Consider the following 18756-nt stretch of genomic DNA (forward strand, 5'->3'; position numbering starts at 1 on the left):
ATGTGTAGAGATGGCAGTGATGTATGTTTTGGATATGGCAAGTTAGGCCACAGAGTCATATAATGTCCTAAGTTTGTCTACAGAGTCAACATTGTCCTCCCTCAGCTTTAGTAGGTCACTCGAATCAGCAGGGCACCACTTCCAGTGCCATCAGTGATCAACGCTAGAATAGACTTTATGCACTTTAATCTCAACATGATCAAGAAAGTTTTCCTGATGCAGTAATGAGTATGTTACATGTCTTTCATATTCTTGTGTATGTTTTAGTAGACCCCAAAACATCACTTTCTTTTTGTAACCCCCTAAATAGTGGTTAAAGTCGGTGTTAGTCCTAAAACTCTAGTAGAGACCTTCTTATTGTCTAGTACCACAGACTTAGAATGATGGCTTTAAGCTAAAGAGGAGATAGTAGATCAAGTAACCAAATGTATGGAAAAAAAAGTAGAGAGGAAAATGCCTGACCCATTCTTATTTTAGTCTTTGTGCTTCAGTTATCACGATATATACTCATGCCTTACATGTTAGCCCCACAATTATATTGCATGTTCATGCACATCATAGAGAATGATGTGTGTTTCCAGTCCCTAGTATATTGAGTTCTAGTTTGTTAAGCAGTACAAACTATGTTCCATGAATTAAGAAACTCCAAACTCAAGTCATGCAGCTCATGACTCATGTATTCATGTTTCACAGTATGTTCAGTTCCAATACCTATGTAACACTTTTAATGATCTGTAAAATTCATATTTATGTCATGAATGTCCTTATTTCAGACCTCATTGATGAATTTATGTCATTGACCCTCTATTCCTCATGCCTCAGTTTCACATTCCAGGTTTTCAGTCATGATTCAATCCATAAGTGTTTAGTACATCATCTTAGTCTTTCTTTATTATCTCAGCCAAATCAGTATTGTTTAGGGGATGAACTATCCCAAGGGGTAGATATTTTAATATCCTGAATTTTTCATGTACTAAATCTCTTATCTATTCTTCATGAAACTAGATCTATCTTAAGGTAATCGTTACTCATAAGTAACTCTCTCATTTCTATCTCATCCTTATAACCATTCTCATGGAATTGCATGTATTCAAGAAATCAGTTCAGTTTATGATATTTAGTTCACGTATCATGCTCAACTTAGTTATGCAGTCATGTTCCAAGTCATGTATGTTCAATATGTGATCTCAGTTGCCTTAGTTCATAACTCTCAATCAAATCATTCTCATTTGAGGACGAATGTTCCCAAGGGGGAGATATTGTAATACCCCGCATGTTTCTAAGCTAGAAATTAGACCTTTGTACCTATGAGTGTAAATTCTAGTCCTATGATTCATACTTAAACCCATTTTTCATGGTCATTAACCTAGTATGAAGAAATAATATGAGGAGGGAAAGATGTTCATAAGTGTCACTTAGAGCAAAGTGAGCTAAGAGCCTTTGATTTGGCTAATTTTTGGTGTTCGATTTCACAAGGATCATCTTTGACCAAGTATAACTTAACATATATGTGAAATTTGGAAGATTAATACCCACCAAATTGTAGATAATTGAATTAGCTTTCCAACTATACCAATTTTTCCTTCATTCAATACCCGAGTGAAAAGTTATGGCTTTTTCTGTGAGAGGTAGTAAGGGGTATTGATAGCCCTATGCCATGATGGCTATTCAACCCGATAGGGGGCTGCGTTGCAAGGGCTGCTTAACCCAACTAGGGGTCGCACTGTGGGGGTTATTCCCCCATAGTTTTAGCTTCTTAAGTTTCAAGTGTTACTTTGATCCTTTCCCCTCAACCCCAAACGTCGAAAGCACGAATTATAATACCCAAAAGGGCATTATTTGCCCATCATCCTCAAATCAACTCATGTAAAGACCCACTTCCATTCCCTATATTAAAATCCAAGTGTCACCATTAAAGAACCTACAAGAAAAGTTATTCTTCTTCAAGATTTAAGAATTTGAGGTATGTTAGATGTTCATCCATAGGTCCTTTTTACCCTTGGAGTCCAAGAATTCAATTTTTCAATTTTAAGTTTAAAAGAATGATCTTTACATGTTATTATAAACTTTATCCATGATCTTCCATGAACTTCAATTTTACATGTTATTTACAAGTAATTATTGTTGAAATCAAACCTTACATGTTTGAATGGTGTTATTTGCATGTTAACTCCCTAAATCCATGATATGTAGTATTTCAATTTTGTTAGAATCTCATGTTTTTACTATTCTAATGCTCAAGTCAATTAATTTCAAGTGTTTGATGAAATAACTAAATAATTGGGGTTTGAATAATGACCCCTTGTTATGTTTCTAAGAGTTTTTGATAGAAAGAGTCCTTACACATTGAAAGTTGAAGTATGTTTAGCTATATCTTGGTAATTCAATTTTTAAGTTATGTTTTCAATTGATTTCACATAGAGTGCATATAGTATGTTTTAGATATTGTGACTTCCATACCATGTTCATACAAATACAAAATAAAATCCTCAGTTTATGATTTAGTCATGTGATTGTGCTATCTTTTCAGTTTTAAAAAACATTCCCATGTTAATGTCTTAGTCCCCATGTGGTTGATGAAATACTTAAGTGAATAATTGTGAATAATGATTTCCTTCCATTGTTTCAAAGATTTCATATGGTCCTATTGTTATTGCTATCGAGTCTTGGGAGTTATGAATACCCAAAGTTTTGTTGTTTACTTAGTTTCAGTAGCTTCAAAATAGTTTCAGATAAATCATGAGCATTACCACTCAATTAGTTGTCATGATCAGTTACTTGTCTAGTTAAGTTAGTTCAATCTAGTAATCAGTGTCATTCAGTTGGGAGTAGGCTTCAACACCGAGAGAACCTAGGGAAGGGGACACACCCGCCAGTTAGGACTGGGTTCTTAGGAGCAATCTCTAAGTTCTAAAACTACATAGCCAGCGTAGGTTATGAAATATCACCTGCCGGTTTAGGACTGACACTCTCAGGGATCACCCACCTGTTTAGGACTAATCTCAGGGGTCACCCACTAGATTAGGACTGACTCCACAGCCATTATTAGTACTCGTATCATAGTACTAACACTCTTCCAACTGGGGTCACAGGTTGGACCACGATTAACTCAGACTGGGGCACATCGGTTAGGCGATACCTCTTACAGTTTTAGTTTCAGTATTCAGTCCAGAATTTAGTTTAGCTTTCCTTGACCATATCATACAGTTTACCAATATTCAGTTACCAGATTTTAGTATTTTAGTTTACATACTATTTTAGATCTTGTTTTATGCTTTGTCGTGCATTCTTGATCTTTACAGTTTTCATGCATTCTTACTCAGTACCTCATGCTATACATTCAATCAGTTATTACTCATTCCCATAAACATATGTATATCACCCTAAGCTTATTTAGCATACTAGCACATTCAAAGTACTGATTGCATACTCGTTTCTTGCTTTATGATGTCTTGTATCATAGGTTCAGAAACTCGAATTCTTGATCGTACTTAGACTTTTCAGAGCATCAATAGCAGCAGCCGTGGTGAGTCCTTATCCTTCGAGGATGAGTTATCTTATATTCAGTTATGTTAGTAGTTCAGTTATTTAGTCAGTCGAAGTTAGTTGGGGGCATGTCCCATCAACTCCACAGTTAGATAGTTTAGAGGGTTTCAGACTAGAATAAACAATCTGTAAGTTTTTAGTTGTGATTATCAATCATTTAATTAGTATGTCCTTTATGTTTCTAGACATTTTAAAACATGATTCAGTATTGATTTTAGTTGTTAAAACCTTTTGTCATTTCAGTTTAAATTCTTTATATGCTTATCAACTTTATTCAGTGCTCAAAATAGGTACCAACTCATAAGTTAGCTTGCGATCTCTCAGGACCGTAAGCATTGTGTAGTGTCCAGGATGTACTCCCGGGGCATTACAATTTTCTTGAATGGCGTACTCTCATAAAAATAATTACTCATACTAATCTATTCTTGTTACCTTAAATAGAAGAGCTCGTACTTTTTTCTAATTTTAGACCAATTAGTTTGAGTAACTTTATAAATAAAGTTTTATCCAGGATTATTCATGATATATTAGATGAGTTTCTTCCTAAAATAATTTCACAAAATCAATTTGGTTTATGAAAAGAAGGAGTATTACTGAGAATGTGCTTTTAGCACAAGAGATTATCTCTAGCATCGGTAAAAAAAAAGGTAAACCTCCCAATGTGGTTATAAAGCTTGACTGAGAAAAAGCATAAATATGGTTTACTAGAATTTCTTGATGAAAATCTAAGAATCAATGGGTTCTTATAATCTACTTATTAATGATGTTTGGAGGTTTGTTTCAAACAATTGGTACTTAGTCATTATTAATGGCTAAGCTCATGGTTTTTTTCACTCTACTACGGGAGTGAAACAAGGGGACCGTTTATCCCTTGCTTTATTCATTCTGGCTATAGAGATTGTTCACATATTTAGATGTATATGCTTCAAGATAAGTATTTTTATGTTCATAATATATGGTGGGAACTACGATGTAGACATGACAACACCTGGTATGATAACTAGCCTCAATTAGATGTGTTATTACATTTTACCACTAGCTACTATATTGCAGAATTGCTTTGAAGATGTCATGAATCTGAGGTTAAATACTAGTTGGAATGAACCATTGTTACATCAGTTGTTACTTGATAATATTTGCTCACATGTGGTTATAAAGAAACAGGTAGTGGAACATTCAACAAATTGGGATAAAGCATGTGAAGGTTGAATAGTAATGCAACCTTTACTGTTAGAAGTACTTGGAATATGTTGAGATGGGTAAGAGAGAAACAGGAATACTTTGGAAATATTTAGGTCAAGGGCCTGCCATTTAAAACATCATTTCTTCTCTAGAGGGTGTGCTAGAAAATAATACCAATTGATGAGGTTTTGATCAAGAGAAAAGTGAAAGATATCGTATATTGTTACTCTTGTAATAATACTAAGGATAAGACATTTGAACATATTTTTCTCAATTGTTCTAACACTAAAAACGTGTGGCAAATGTTTTCTAATGCTATTGGACTGGATATTCCTTTCATTCAATTGAAGAATACCATTTTTAAATGGTGGTAGGCTGAGTTTGTATCAAAATTAAAGCCTTTGTTAACTTGTTTGCAATAGTTGTGTGGAAGATTTTGAAGAGGATAATACAATATATCTTGGGGAAAATGTCTTACTTTAGTATGATTATGAAAACTAATAGAATTTTGCAAAGATTTGTTCTTTCTATTTATCCTTGGTTGAAATACATCCTTAATAATTATCAGTAATAGTGAAGTACTTTAAGGAAATACTCTATTAGTTATGTGCAAAGTGATCAAATGATATCCACCTACTAATGGTCTATTTAAATGCAATTCAGATGGTGCTTGCTAAGTAATTTTTGCCCTAGTTCTAGTGTTTTCTACATTAAAGATACTGTGGAGATTTATAATATGTTAGTGTTAGAAGTAGAAGTTTGATATGTGGATTAGAATATTATGTGGAGCACAACTTACTACAATTATGTCATAACTGATTCTTTTGCATTAAAGAAAGTTCTCGACAAGAGTTGGGAAGTCTCTTGCAACATAAGTATAGATGTTAGAAAGATAAATCACATAAGAAAGAATGTTTTCGAGAAGGTGGAGGTGGTGCATACACTGGATAAGGGAACTCACTAGAGGATTATTTTGCTAACTTAATTTTCTTGTTTGGATGTACAAATAGCCTAGTTTTTGCTAATATTCAAGAGGTAACAAATGCATGAAAGACAACAATAAGGATAGAGAAGAACCAAATCCCTAATTTGTGTAGCAAAAGATATCAAAATAAGGATTATAGGATTCAAACATTAGCTTAAGAACAACAGCTACAACAACAACCATAACACAATAATATTTCGACAAAAACTCTAGGACAGTAAGAACAACAACAACAGTACAATAGCACAATAACAACAACTAACATGTAATGATCTTAGATAGTAACAAGAAATAATAACAAAGAAAAATATTATTTACAATTTTAAGATAGCAGTAATAGGCATTCTAGTAACATAACCTTGGTAAATATTGATGGATTAGGTAGATCGAGTCCTTAAGCAATGGTATTAGCCTATTTGGAGATCGACCTACTAAATGATAAGTGATATCATTGAGATTGACATGTACGCCAATGCTATAGGAAAAGAATCATTTTCACTTACCATCATCGATTTTGCTAATTCTCAATGGGTTAAGCTGAATAAATCTTAACTGAGTTCGATTCATGTCACTTATGAGATTTTAAAGTGCTTAAGGTGATATCTACCTGAGCTTACCGTTGTTTGATCTTAACACAAAATTGATGATTGGTTGGAACCATCACTATATTTTCCTTTGAATATTTCATCGCAAACGGGAGCGCCTTTAATGACATGGAGTTAGTAAAGATGAAGATGAAGTGAATATGGTGTATTTAGGTTTCCATTTTGTGATTCTAGATATTTCTTTATATGAAATTTTCTATTTCTTTTTGTTTTGTTTATTTATTTTTTTGGGTCAGGGCGCTTTTGGGCCCGGACCATATGTGTAAATTTTGCATTTTTAATAAATATACTTGGAGTCCTGCTTTTATTTTTTAAAAAAAAGTTTCTTAGTTTTATTTCTATATCTTTGTATTTCCATAATTATTTCAATAAAATTCTAGTTTTATGAAATGGATTTCCTTACTATATACGTATGCTTTATACATATCTCTTCCGTATTGTAAAGTATTATGCTTATGATGTTTCCTATTCGGTTCTCTCGTGCAAATGATGGTCTCAGTTGTCTGTTATATCTTGGGTCTATCCTCGAGTCGTGAGATTACACTGACATGGACTGTAACATATAAGAAATTAGAATGAATCTCTTTCTAAAGTATTGGAATCTGCTCTACCAAGACATCACTCTCATGAAGACCTTTAGTAATTCTTTAAAATGTGATAACATTTTCCTTCAATAGAAGATCGGATACCTCAACTATATGAAACTAAAAGTGATAATGCTGAAATTGTATTGTTAAAATATAGTGGTTGTTGTCAAATAATATTCTACACAACAAGAGTCGGGGTTGTATCCAAAGGGAATGAGAGCAATAACTTTACTCTCAATAGTCATAAACAACTCTCGATTTACACACAATGTTAAAATTAATCATGAAAGTAAAATGGGGTTTTTTTGTTGAATAATTTTTAGTGTCGATTTAATATTATCAATGATTGGTTTGCCAACACGAATTGCAATAAGGTTGTAATCAAATAACTTAAAATACTTGGGGTTACATCTTCTTGACAATGATTGAATTTCATGGGTAAATGGAAATATACCAAAGATATGGTTGCTAGTCATGATTAGGCATGATTTTAAATATTGGATATGATCTTTCAATCCATAACCAAATTTCATGTGGGTTTCTCCTCAAACACCCAAATATCTATATGTCCAAACAACCATTATCCTTAAGATGAGTAATCTATCACTAGCATTATCACTTAAATAAGTGTACATCAATTTTTGCAAGCTAAATCTCATCACTCTTGTACCTCGTTTTTAAGTCATACAAACGATCCAACTGTAGAATAAGTTTGCAACCTCAATCTTTAAATTAGGACATAGATATTTAGCCAAAATCATAATGCACAATATAATATGAAGGTAAATAATTACTACCCATACACAACCAATACTCAATAATGCATAACACCAAGAATGGGAATTAGCTACTCATAATATTAGAAGAATAAATTATACCAAATTCTTCATCCATATTCACTAAAGAATCCAAATGTTTCACAAGAAAACTCTAGATTCAAAGTCAAAAGAAGTAAATCCCACGACTAGCATATGAATACAAGATCAAGCATACACAAAACATACAAAAGATAGGGTTTTCAATGACCAAAAAGGCTTAAATAGAATTTGAAAAAATAGGCCACATAATTACTGAAATGTCACCACTTGATAATTTAGTTGAGCAGAGTCCATCAATGAATAAGCCAGCGATGCACAAAATTTTATGTGGAATGCTAATTTTCCATCATGTTATGCTCCATGGGTTGGATTTTTTTTCTTTTGGAGATGTAGTGCTAGGTTTGCCGATTAGTTAGGCGATGTGCCAAATTGTTAATTGTCTCGCCGATTGGTTGTCTTTTTCTTAGACTTTTAAAGTTGGAGTTGATGATTGAAGTGTATGTTTTAAGATCCTCTGATCATTTTGTTGATGCACCAAAGTGTCTATTCCATGCCTTTATGCAATGTATACTTCAACCTCCCATTGTTTTTCCCCTTTTTGCTCTTTTTTGTTATTTTGATCACGTCTAGGCCTTCACCATAAAATTATACCAAATCAACTTAAAAATGCTTTAGTTTAAAAATGCTCATCCTTTAGTAAAGAAATTCACACATAACAAAACTAATAATGCCTCTAAATAATATAGCTTGGGAGATTAGACACACATTTCTTCTGAGAAAATGCTTTGCTTTACTAATTTTGAAAACAAAGGCCCGTGATTTTCCTATTAAACTCTCAATTTATTAACAAGAAGTACTAAATGTTGGCTAAATGTTACCAATCTAAGAACATGCTCATAGATTTCAATCAATATTAAATAATACTAAAGGATGACAATTAAGCACCCTCAAACAAAAAAGTCCCTACCCTCAAAACGTGATTTTCAATTACTTTAGGGACTAAAATGAATCACCCACTATCCAATAGAAGATCAAGGACATAAGTACCACACCATAGGCTTTCCATAAGTACTTCACCACATTGCAGCATGCTACTTGTAGGATCCCCTAAGTCTTTGTTTGTCTTGTTTCATAGGCAATGGTTAAGGAAGGGAAGATTAAGGTTATAGTGACTCTACCTCATAAAGAATCTATAGACACCTCCGTCATTCTATTTTCCCAATTTTTGCTCATTACAAAGCTTTTAGGACAAATCTTTTTAAGTCATTTAAGCTACTTTCTTCTGTCTAACCTTTCAAAATTTGAACCACTATACATATCTACAAAGAAGAATGAAGTTGTAACTCCTTTTTGATAATTTTTGACCATTTTCTCATCAAATTTCTTATTCTTTTTTATATATATTAATAAAGGATACAAGGATAATTAGAAGAGGATGTTAGAAGTCCTAACATTTATAAACTACTTAGTACATGATAAATCTGAGGTCTCCTCCACTGGCCTAAGTTGGTATTTAACCCCACCCAAATACTTTGAGAAGGTTTGGTTCAATAGAGTTATTTAAGAGAAAAGGTTCTATCTTGTAACAAGCTTATTCAAGAAAGTGGGTTCCAAGGCTCAATAGCTTACAAAATTGGTCACTCTACTCACAAAATTGGTCACTCTGCTCACCAAAGGGTGGCTAAATTTTTGTCACGAATAATGTTCCAGTCTTGATTAATTTCCTAAGATCATATCTCAAATATTACAAACTCCTTGTTTTCGAAGTGGAGCAACCAGGCAAGTTCTAGGTGGACTCAATGTACAAGATCAAATTGAAACCTTTTTCAGACATGGTACTCAATAGCATACTCAAGGTACTCATCCTTAATTATTGTACCATATACAAAGCACATATCAAGAAAGGTATTCAAGTAGCCAGAATAAGATAAGAGTTTTCCCAAAACTAAGAGCCTAACTAGCTTAACTAGATCAATAGAGAAATTTAAAAAATAGGCATATTTCTTAAAAATTCAACATACATCAACATGGAAAATGAATTTAACAATTGTGCATGTGATATATCTACCTAAGTGTACCATTTATGTCAAAGTGTTCTATTGCTAGTACATTTTTCTCTTGAGAATGCAGGCTAAAATGAAATTTTATATTCAATAAGACTATAACTACTAAGAAAAAAATCAAAATAAGATAAAAATATTGAAATAGAAACCATGCATCATACATCAAATGAAATCCGAATCACCAACATCTAAATATTACAACCCAAATAATAAATCAAAAGCATCCAAATGTAGATCAACACACCAAAATAATAAAGACAATATCTAAAATATGTCAAAAAGAGAACTAGGAATCAAAATTATAGATATAAATAGATAAACACCCCACCCTCAACTAAAAGTATGCATTGTCCTTAATGTAATCAGACTAAATAACATAGAGAGAGTGATGGTCCCCTTGAATTTTGTTAAGCATAAGGTAGAGACTGGCTAAAAAAGAGCACACTAATAGGGCATCAATGCCTAAGATTAGCTCAATTTGTCATGGGGGTGGATTTGGTACAACATCTAAACTCTCTATGGAAATAACTGAGCTAGCGGTCCTTATCTATGAAGTCTCACAAACCAACTTTTCTTTAGTGCTAGAAAGTGAAATATCCTTGATCTCCTTCCTATTAGTATGCTCTGCTACCTATCGATTAATCTAAATGCTAATCTATCCCTCATCTTCTAGAAAACTATTACTCTCAGCATTGTCAACTATATTATCTGAAGCATGGTCTGACCCATCTACACTCTCTTTCACAATCACTAAGGTAATCTCATGAATAGTTGTAGGATCTAGGGCTGGTGTCTCAAACTATAATCCCCACAAACAAGTCATATCAGGGGATCAAAGCTCATCTATATGCTTAAAAAGTAATTCTAGCTCACTCTGCATACTAGTCACAACCTCTAGTTGAATAGACTGTTGGGGGTATTCAATGCATCCAACCTTAACCCAAAATTCCTTAAGACTTCCTAAAAGAGATGCATCTCCTCATGTACCGAGTCTATATAAACTCTCAAAAGAATTTGTAATCATACCCAAAATATCAATATCCAATTTGTCAAACTGAGCATCTCCCACATAGGCTATAGTTCCTATAGAAATGATGTTATCTTGAGTTAATAGTAATCTCGAGAAAACCATGGTAGTAGAAGGCTAGGGAGCAGGGCCACTAGGTCTAGGTGGTTGTGGAGATGTTCCTGTAGCTGGGGTTTTAGTAGTATATGTGGGATTGGACTCAAAAGGAGTGGAATTTAGAGTAGAAATAGGAGTAGGCTAGCTTGTACTACTATTAAAAGAACCTAAACCAATTGTTGAAGCACCTTGTTCTTGGTATTTCTTCCTTCTAACCTTATCAACTATCTCTATCCTCATAATATCAACTATTAAGACAAAGGTGTATTTAAAAAAAAAATTCTTATTTAATGTCACTTTTGCATGACAACACAACCCAGTGAACATACATGGAAAGACAAGGGATTATGCTTTTATTGGGCCTGAATAGCAATATATGAGACTATAACCGATTCCAAATTTAACTCTTCTTTTGTAATGATTGATATAATAAGTATCTCTTGGGGACTTACTAAAATACACAAATTTTAGAAGGTTGAGATATTTCTACACACAAAGCACAACCAATACTGAGCTTCTAAGTGAATTCCCATCTTTTGAATTGAGACAACAAGGTCATGCTATTTGTGCAAGACAATACTTAGAATAGGGGCTAACCAAGCCCACACATCCTCGCATAAATCATTCACCCAAGCTAAAAAATAATGTTTATTTATCTTCTTACAACCCAACACTTTATTAATAACAGATGTATCACAAACCACACCGAATCCTCTTAACTCTCACAATATCCTTAGTCAATTAATGACCTCTCTTATTCCTCTAAGGAAATAACTCCCCATATGTAGCACAGAATCCTTAATAAATTTTTAATGTAATGTTTAAGGGGTTTAGTGAATACCTAAAAGTCATGATAGTGGAGTATTGAAAGGACTATAGGATGTTTTCCCTCTAGACCATTCAAGCTCAAATGTTACTATGATATAATAATGCATTGATTTAGAACCTTGAGATGGTTCAATAACTGTTGGCCTCTTTGAAGGTGTACGAAGGGTCCTACTGCATAAGGGGGGTTGATCAACTCGTTTCTTTTTTATCAGAGCTTTCATTAGATTATTGAGAGGATTATGAATAAGAATAGTGTTTTATTGCTCTAGCAATTAAGGTTGTACCTCTCAAAGTTTGAGCTATTCATGGAGCTCTCCTCAAAATACATAGTGAAACACCTTGGTTTCTGGACCTTAGAAAATTTCTTGGAATTCTAATCTTTGGATCCAATACGACTCATGGGTACAAGCCATAACTTGGGGTAAAGATGGTATGGTCAGTCGTATGCTGACAAGTATTAGTTGATGGGATGAATTTTGGTTACTTGAATGGGTACGGCTTAGGGGTATGAGTTATATTGGTGGTTACAGATTATTTGTTTCCTTAACTTAATCTTAGACTATGTTACTTGAATCTGAGTATGAGCGGCTCACCATGAGTTTTAAGTCATGGTATGAGTTGCACCCAGGACTCGTATGGTGGATAGTATCTAAGTCTTTCTTAGGATTAAATCTTCCAGGGGTACACATAAAAGGTACGGATCACATACTATCAATACGGCTTGGATAGATAAGTTGTCTATTTGTTAGTGTTGGATCAAAGGGTTGATACTTAGGGTATGAGTGGAAGGTACCACTCGTATTTGAAAGGTATGACTCGTGAGGGTCAGTCGTATCCCTGTGATAAGATTTTAGTGTGACTTAAGTGGGGGTATTCTAGATTTTTTCAAATTTATGCTAATATGGTCCCATGAATTCTAACCTACTTGGAAGGTTATTTACCTTATTATTCCATTCATTAACACTTAGAAACTCTTCTATACACTCTAAAATTCTCTCAATAGCTTTTGGGCAAGGGAAGCTAGGGTTTCAACTAGAGGATTGATTTGGGGCTTGACTTGGTGATTTATTTCAATCATTATCTTGGTTTATGGCATGTTATCTTCCCTCATTGTTATTTTTATCTAAAGGAATTATTTTATGAATGTTTCGATGATTTCATTGATTGTATGATTTTGGTTTTCAAATATGAATTGGGGTTTTTGATGTTAAATAGTTGGTTATGGTAGTTTTAATTATGATTTTATATGAATTAATTGTGGTTTTGGATAATTTCATTTCATGGGAATAGTTTAATGGTAATTGGAATTGGTTTTGGTCATATTATGCCCCTAATGTGTTTGATAAAATGTTTATAAAGATATGTTTATTGCATTGACTACCTTTAATGGAACTTTGCATGTTTTAAAACTTAGTAAATAACTATACATGGTTTAAATTGCTTGGAATGGTAAATGCCTAATGGTTATGCTTGTGGGATACATGGAATTATGGTAAATGTAAGGGTACTTGAAAGACCCCTTAAACCTATAAATGGTTGGCTATGGATGATACTTGCAAATAAGGGTTGGTATGATGATACCAATATCAATGGTCATGGTTAATAAATGGATAACGGTTTGTTTATTTGGAATTTAGTTTTAATATGTCAATAATGGCAGATGTGTATCAAAGCCGTGGAAGGTGGAGGTCCCGGAAGGGACTAAAACTAGAAACTCATATTTGTCGATATGAGGTTGGTCTTGGTGACCGTGTGCATGATGTGACACTATATTTTGGGGATATACAAGTCATACCAAGGGTTTCTTCCCTGGTCGTGTGGCTATACGTACTAGGTCCTTTTCAGCAGAGGGAGCTGAACCCATATATAAATCGTGGGTGGTTTAGGACAACAAAGCTACATAGCTAAGGTAAAGTTTTTAAAGGCATGATAAATCCAGTCCTCCCTTTTCTCGAAAGGGTTATAGATATATATATGTATGGTTGTGTTTATATGGATGATTTTACTTGGTTTTATAAATGGTATTATTTTATCCTTACCCTAAGATCATGCTAGAGGTCACTTGCTAACCCTGTCTATTGGCGGTTGTATACCCACGCTATGCAGGAACTGACCGTTCTACTCCTCTTACATAGTGATTGACTTAGGGATAACATTTGGACTGAAGTGGTGAGCATCCATCCTTTCAAAAGGCTCAGTTTCATGTTATGGATATTTCTAGACATTTTAGTTTCATTTTGGATATTAGTTTTGGTTGTGGTTGGGGGCATGTCCTAACAGGATTTCATTACTCTTTTGGTTAGAGGCTTTGTAGTAATTCTATGGGTTAGAATGGGTGGGATCGGTATTAGTGTCAGCCTTGGAATTAGAATAAGCTGAAGGGCTAAAATTGTTGAACGAGATTATTGGTTGTTCTATCCTATTTTATTTTTAGATTAATTATATTATGTTTTGGAACATCCTTGGTTATGGCCTAGTTTATGGCCCTTGTTTGGTATGGTTGGATTGTTGGTATGGGATGGTTGGACTAGGTTGGGTTGGTCATTGTTGTGATCTTTTCCCAGAGTCTTCGTATGATTTATTGCACTATCTTTCTACATGCTTGAAATTCATCCAGCACAGGGCAGGTGATTGGAAGTTTGGTTGGGTAATAGGGGTGGTCTCCGTTGATAACACTCAACTTACACATCAATTTAGTGCAAGGCAATCATCGTCAATATATTTACCCAACTTTGGAGTGGGGGTCGAATCCACGAGGAACAATGTGAGTGGCGATTAAACTAATTTGAAACTATAGCTATAAGTTGAATTCAAACAAATGATATGAAAAGATAAAATGGGGGTTTTTGATGATCAAACAAATGTTAAATTTTTAACTTGGTTCAGAGCTCAAAACTAAAATTTCAATAGTTTAAATCAGTGATAGAGAGGAACTAGGGTTGCGATCGCAATGATTATTAATCCCCATTAAATAATAACTATAGTATTAGGTTCTCATGATTTGTGGGAAACACCAAATTATCAGTTTTGATAGTCCATCTAAGTGTTTCTCAACCTGCCTAGATGTTGAACTCCCTAATTCTCTTGAACTTAGGAAATCATTCTATTCATACTGATTTTATCTCAAGTTGATCAATCTTGTTACAGCATTAATCATTAGATGGGAGCTTAACCTTCCCAAATCCTTGTGGATAATTCGCTACCTTTAGTTTATTTCTTAGTTCAAAAAAATCAATATAAGGGGGGATTTATTGTTTGCAGCCAATAAATAACAATCATAACAAAGGAATTATGAAGATGTCCCCTCAATCACTCAAACCCTAACCAACTATTAAATCCATGGGGTAAAAATCATAGATCCTACAACCCTAGTTGTGGGTTTTAGTTCCACATTAGAAAGAAAGAGATAGAAACAATAGTAATCATCATTCAAAGTAATTAAACTTACAAAAGATGAAGTCTGAAGTTGATTCTCTTCTAAGTTCAAGAGAAAATTCCCACAACTAAATCAAAGAGTTGAAATTGAATTCTAAGTTTTGAGCCCCAAAAGAAGTGTCTTTTTCTTTTGAATAAGTTTAAGATGTTCCGCCCCTTTTTATGATTAGAAAACCCTAACATATGCTTTAAATACTTCATCCTAATTATGGAAACAAAATCACAAATCACAGTATTTTCTCGGACAGATGACGATGTGTGTGACGGCTTATCAGGAGTCTGATGCCTTATCAAGAATGTCGTTAGCTCCTCTTCACATTTAAATAAGTTGTCTTCAGCTGATGATGAAGCCTAACGGTTTATCAGACATGTGATGACTTATCAGAATTATCTTCGCTTCTTTACTTCAAGTTCTGAAGCACTGCCTAAGCCTGACGATGAGCCTGATGGCTTATCACAACTTTAACGGCCTATCACAGGTTGTCGTCACTTCTTCCAGATGAATCTCATTCTCTGTCTAAGGCTTACGGAAACTTTGATAGCTTATTACAAGGATGATAACTTATCAGAAAAGTCATCAGCTATACTTCCCTCTCTACTTTCTCAAAAATCAACTCTTTTACTTCTATTATTGTTGGTTCTCTTGCATCTTGACTTTTACTGCAATATCAAAGAGAAAACAATCAAAAACAACAAAAGTTGCTTAAGACTTTTCAATTATTCTCAATTAAAATCCTCAAATGTTTTAGCATCTGCTCATACATCATTCGGTCCCAGTTAGACTTGGGATGCCCATTACGACAAGGCCCTAGGGTGGGGCGGGTCACACAAGGGCCTTATACTTGCCCTACTCCACTATCTTTTTCTTGGGTATCTTTTTGGTTGTTTCTTCATAGATTGTCACCCCCTTTGCAAGGCTTGAGAGTGGAGGAGGAGATTTGGATAGGTTTTTTTACACACACTATATTCTAGGCATCTCTACACATAAGAATAGCATTGGGCTTAGTTGATGTTAGCAAAACAAGAAAAATAAAAATTCCTAATTATGCATTGTTGAATTATTTTATGCATCGCCAATCAAATAAGCAATGATAGATGTCATCGCCAAAATACACAAAAAATTTAGGTCCAAGTTAGCAAAGAAAATCATGGAATTATTGATGCACCAAAGAATTTAGTGATACTCATCGAGCATCTCCGAATCGCACCTTAGTTGACCTTTTGGTAACATTAGGTGATAATGGAAGCACTTCAATGATACACCATATAATTCAGTGCATTGTCATAGTTCTCTATGCACCACCAAATGTCATCTTCCCCAAGCTTCAAAACAAGACCTTTGGCATTCAGTGGCAATTTTTTAGATTTTTCAACCATGGTTACTCAAACGTCCCCACTTTTCACTAGGCTCATAGTAATAAAATGATTTTTCCCTTAAGAATGATGTCACCCAATCTATCATGAGGAAAATCAACTAATTTTTAGACCAACCTATGATAATTTCAACTATTTACTCAAACCCAAGGCCTAAACAAGTAAACATATGCTCAAAAATTCCATTTTCAACACTTAATCGATAAGGATGAGGCTAAACTAATTATTATGCAATTTCTCAAGAACAAAAATCTATTTATGCACAAGTAAAGTCAAAACCAAAACATTATGAACAATCAATTCATCAATGATTTTTAACTCATAGTGCAAAAATGAAGTGTAACCTTTCAGGTTCTTGAAGACATTATCAAAGAATTCAAAAACTTTAACCCCAAGGAGCATGTGTGGTATTAAAATAGTGATTCATAGAAGTGAATAGTGTGTGCGTGCAAGAGTAGTTGAAGTGAGAGTGTAAATAAATTGAGAAAAATAAGGTAAATGAAAAACATTTGAATAAATACCAAGGATCAAGGGGTAATGGAAAGTCAAATGTCAAGAAATTCAAAGCGTCACTTTAATACCTACTAAAATAGTGTGAAACTTTTCCATCACAGACTACATCGGTGATGTGCTGATGTGCAGCTCAATCATTGAATGTAAAAGTGTGTTGTACCTTTGGTTCATATTATGGCAAAGCAAAGTAGCGATGTTTTCATGTCACAAAATACGACGGTGATATACTGATTGGTACCTACCATCGCTAATTGTAATAGATTTCTTGAGGTTGGGTAACCTCTAAAATAAGGGACTTCAACAATGTATCAATTTTCTTGGCCCATCGCCAAAGCCTCCTCACTGAAGCTTGGTACAAGATTTCCTAGATTTCTCTTCTCTAACCTGGGTGATGTTGTGTTCTCTACATTTTAACCCCATGATTCACCTACACACATTACCAAATATTATTTTAAATAACAAAAATAAACTTGGGTTACCTCCCAAGAAGTGCCTTAGTTATCATCGTGGCATGAAGTTGCTCTTTATTCATTAAGCATCATCAAGGTAGGTCACTTTCAAGGAATCTGTCTTTGGGAGAAATTTATGATAATGTTTAAATCATTTCCTATTCATGATGAATGAGAATCCTAAGTCATCTTCCAATTCAACCACTCCATTAAGAAAATATTTCACCACTTTGAAGGTACCCGACCACCTTGTTTTGTGTTTACTCAAAAATAACCTACACCTCAAGTTGAATCATTATCTACCTTGAACTCTAATTTAGAATCTTGTCATCATGCTATTTCTTACACATTTCTTGTAGAGATTAGAACTTTTATAGGCCCTCAAATGAAACTCTTCCATTCTCATGAATTTAGTCAACCCTCAACTTGTATGCATCCTTCAAATCCATATTAAACCTTCGCAAAGACCACAATGCCTTCTGTTTAAGTTCAATGGGAAGGTGTAAAGATTCTTAGAACACCAATTGATAGGGGGACATACTCATGGGGGTTTTAAATATTATCCTATAAACCTGATGAGTAGTGAGTTCAACACTCATTCATACTCATAATTCGTGCACATTACCTTATTTTGAATGAATAAATGAGTCAAAATCTATGGATAGATAAACTAATATCCACTCTTTACAGGTATAAGTTAAGGACACCAAAACATGTGGATGGGAGATGAAAATGATAGAAAGAGAGTAAAGAAAAGTATAGTTAAAGACTCAAAAAAGGGCCTCAGGTATTGCGGTCGTAGTCTGTGTACCACAATCATTGTCTGCTAAGAAAAGGATTTAACTAGCCTCAGGAAATGCAGCCGCAGTTGGAGAAATAAAATCATGGTCAGTCAAGTTCGCCAATGCAATGTGATCGCTTACTCATAGTCGCGACCGTTGCTACACGATCGCAGCTAAATCACAGCGGTCATGACCTAGCAGAAGGAATGAGTAAAGGGCATTATCATAAATTAGACAGGTGAAGAAATCCTTATAATAGGGAATTCAAAAACACTTTAGGATATAGAGGGAAGAACCCTAGAAGAAGAGTGTGGAATTCACTATTTTGTAATTATTGTTCCAACGGGAAATTAGTGAATATGAAGTATTTAAAGATTACTTTGCCCTCTCTTATTATGAATTCCATGGATGCACTACTTGGTACAATTATTTTCTCCTATTTAATGAGTAGCTAACTTGTTTAGTC

This window comes from Capsicum annuum, chromosome 11 (genome assembly GCF_002878395.1).
Source record: "Capsicum annuum cultivar UCD-10X-F1 chromosome 11, UCD10Xv1.1, whole genome shotgun sequence".
Taxonomy (NCBI): Eukaryota; Viridiplantae; Streptophyta; class Magnoliopsida; order Solanales; family Solanaceae; genus Capsicum; species Capsicum annuum.